The sequence below is a fragment of the Heptranchias perlo genome, chromosome 2 (genome assembly GCF_035084215.1).
Source record: "Heptranchias perlo isolate sHepPer1 chromosome 2, sHepPer1.hap1, whole genome shotgun sequence".
Lineage (NCBI taxonomy): Eukaryota > Metazoa > Chordata > Chondrichthyes > Hexanchiformes > Hexanchidae > Heptranchias > Heptranchias perlo.
Window position 1 is genome coordinate 57,124,943 of NC_090326.1, and position 3,829 is coordinate 57,128,771.

Sequence of the window (3,829 nt, forward strand, 5' to 3'; positions counted from 1 at the left end):
AGACGTCCCTCATTTTGAGAACAAAAAAAAAGGCCCACCAAAAATATCAATTAAAAAGTATGCTGTTGTATTGGAGAGTTTCAGGGAAGGTCAACTTCTGGAATATCAGGCTCTGAAAACCCCACTGTACCTCCAACCCGTCAGCTTTTAGTAAAACCTTGTACAGTAGCTAAAGGTTTTGCAGTAGGAGACACATGCTTCAACATGCCAGATTTTTTCTGAAATGCAACCACTTGCCTCAGGAATTCAAGACTGCTGGCCAGCCAATCAGATACTTAATATTTTACTAAAGCATCCACTAATTACTGTAAGATTAGATTGACCATAAGATCAGGCATTCATTCTTGGTAAAAGCCTGCATTCCTACCACCCGCTCAACTGTCACAGTTCAAAAATAGTTGGAACGATACAGAGAAGATTAGGATGGCCCATGCGCAAGCATGACGCACAAATTTGTGAAGGATTCCATGTTTTAACGCAGCCCTTGAGATGGCCGTAGTGGGGAGGAGACCATACCCCTTCTGCAACGTGCATTCGGAATAAGGTTGCCAACTCTGGTTGGAGGCATGCCGGGAGGTTTGATCATGTGACATTCTGACCACATGACATCTGACCACATGACATCTGATCTCATGACTTCTGCTGCTGCATTTACCTTGTAAACATTTGGGTCCCCTGTAATTCAATATTTTTGTTCATGGCTTTGCACAAGCAGCTGTTGTGCAACAAGTTCGAAGAACCAGGAGACATCTGTGAGCAGGGGAAAAGGGGAACCTGAGGGCGGGCAAGAGGTGAAACCGAGGGCGGGACAACGGGAATCCAAAGGTGGGAGAGCGATTTTAAGAGGGGAAATCAGAGGTGGGAGGAACTTTGATTCTACTAGGAACTTTGATTCTACTAGTAATGGTAGCTCGCTGAAATTGCATTGATAACTAATGGTAATGGTGGTAACACTCAGATTCCCCTCATAACCAACGGTAATAGAATAACTCACTGATAGTCTATCTGTAACTGGTAATAATAGATGTAATGCCCCGATATCCTACCTGTAACTAGTAGTAATCCTATAACCCACTGATATTCACCCTGAAACCATAGCCAGAATCCCCCTGCACTGCACAAGGTACGATCAGACTCCCCACTCAATGCCACTTTTAACTGGCCCGATCTCTCTTCCTTGGACCCTGGTTTGGACTCCAGTTCTGTGTGAAGGTGACAATTCCGAACTGGGAGCCTCAGTCAGAGCTGATCTGTACTTCGACTTCACACGTCAAAACCAGCCGGCACAGACCGACCTGAACCAAACCAAGAGATCTCACAAAGGGCAGTGGGCTCGGTGTTTGGGGCACTTCTCGCAGGACACATTGTCCTAAACTCAGCTCAGCGCCAACATTTCTAAACCACTCCCTCGGCTCAGCCTCAATAAAGGAGAATTTTCACAACATGATAGAAATTATAGCACAGGAGGAGGTCAATCGGCTCCCGGTGCTGACGCTCTCTCCCATTCCCCACAGATCTTTTTATATTCCTCCTTTTCAAATATTTATCCCATTCCCTTTGAAATGAAGTTCTAGTCTCAACTTCAACAGCCACATGTGTGAAGAATCCCATGGTCTAATAGCCCTCAGTTCAAGAACCTTTGTTCTCCCTTCCCCCTCGTATCTCCCAATGAGAATCCTTGGTTTCCGTTCCATAGTTCCCCATTTGCCCACTAGTGGAAATAATCTTTCACTGTTTATCCTCAGTAAGGTCCCCAGCTTTCATTCACCCCTTTACTGGCTGCTCCTCTCTCATTGCCACTCCCACTCACCACCTTGCTGATGCTGCTGCTCCCAACTCTGCAGGAAATGCTGGGCCCCACATCCATCCCATTCCCCAGTCTCCATTTCTCCCCGAGCCCCCATTCCTCAGTCTCCATCTCTCCGCCTGAGCCCCCACTGCCCAGTCTCCCTCTTCCCCCCTTGATCCCCATTTCACAGTCTCCCTCTTCCCCGAGCCCGATTTCAGACCCTCTGATTTCAGACCCCCAATTTCAGAGATCCCCAATTTCAGCAACCCCCCGATTTCAGAGACCCCTCAATTTTAGAGACCATCCAATTTCAAAGATGCCCTAATTTCAGAGACCTGCCCCCCAATCTCAGAGACCCCCCCAATTCCCGAGCCTTCCCTATTGCCAACTCTCCAGCCCCCTCCCGACTGCACTCCATGTGTTTGCGGCAATGGTCAGTTGATGTCACTGAGCCAGAGGTTTCTCTAATAACAGCTGGTGATGTCATAGAGCGGGAAGCGGGGGGTGGGGGGGGGGGGCGCGCACTGCAGCGGGAAATCGAAATCACTGATCCCCCAAGCTTCTGGAGGCAGCACTCAGCGGAGGAATCCCCAATCCCAGGAAACTCCCAGTCATTCTGGAATGGTTGGAAACTCTAGTTTGCAAACAAAGTCTGGAGAGAAAAGCAGTAGTTTTTGTCAAGGTTCATCCCGAGCAGCTCCGTAACACAGGACTCTTGTGCTCTGCGGACTGTTCACGGGGACGCATGCTGAGACAAACATCAACTGCTGCCGGAAGCCCATCAGCTCAGTGAAAGACACCCTTTGGTCTGCCTGAAACTTGCTGGTCTTCCAGAGCAAGGAGCTGTCCAAGACCGAGTGCTGCAGACCGGCACATTCCATGATCCAGGACTACATGCTGAAGGATGCACTGATGTTTGGTGCAGCTGCCGCAAAGACCAAATGGGGAATGGCCACAATCCAAGGCCCTCCTTCCATATTTTTTCTGCGCACTGAGAGGCTGAATCCTCAATCACATCCCCTTAGCTTGAATGTTTACGAAAGAAACAAATGTGTTAGGGAGAATGAAGACCCCTGAGCATTGTGCACCTCCATTGTACCTGCTTTGGATATAATAGCACCAACACCAGTGGAAACTGGACATCTCAATGCAAATGCAACTTCAAGTGTAATGAAGAATGAATGCACAAGTGGCAACACGAATTGTGATGTGGAGATGCCGGTGATGGACTGGGGTTGACAATTGTAGACAATTTTACAACACCAAGTTATAGTCCAACGATTTTATTTGAAATTTACAAGCTAAATGTGATTTACCTGAGGAAGGAGGAAGCCTCCGAAAGCTTGTAAATTTCAAATAAAATCGTTGGACTATAACTTGGTGTTGTAAAATTGTTTACAAAACACGAATTGTGTAATACAATGTAAAATGAAATTGTAGCATCCTTTGAAGTGCATAATCGAATGTATCAATACCAAGGCTATTTGAAATGATGCCTTTGAAGCATGTTTATGACCTGTACAGAATGTTCTCTTGGATTATATTTGTATATATTTTGCAGTGTTTATCAATAAAGTTATTTTTGGGGAAAAAACTGTCACCGTTCAGTAATTATAATGAACATTCTGGTGTATTTTATGCATAAATGAGAGACCACCAGTGCTCCTTTCCCAATTCCTTCATGGGAAGGACTGCAGGGTTTTGGTGATAACCAAAAATGTTGTACTGGCTAACTCAGTTTAGATAAAAAGTTTAATTTCAAAAGTAACCTCTCTTTTCTTTCCTTGGTTCTGTCCCCCATACTCCAAACTATCAGCTGTGGCTCAGTGGTAGCATTCTTGTCTCTAAGTCAAAAGGTTGTGGGTTCAAGTCCCAAGCCAAACACTTGAGCATATAATCTAGGCTGACATTTAAGTGCAGTACTGAGGGAGTGCTGCACTTTCAGAAGTGCTGTCTTTTGGTTGAGACGTTAAACAGAGGCCTGTCTGCCCTCTCAGGTGGACGTAAAAGATACCATAGCACTATTCGAAGAAGACTAGG

At 46.0% G+C, this 3,829-nt stretch overlaps 1 pseudogene; it reads left to right on the forward strand.

Moving 5' to 3' along the window:
- Window positions 1-376: 376 nt before the first annotated feature.
- On the forward strand, window positions 377-475 carry LOC137300441 (U6 spliceosomal RNA; annotated as a pseudogene).
- Window positions 476-3,829: the final 3,354 nt, after the last annotated feature.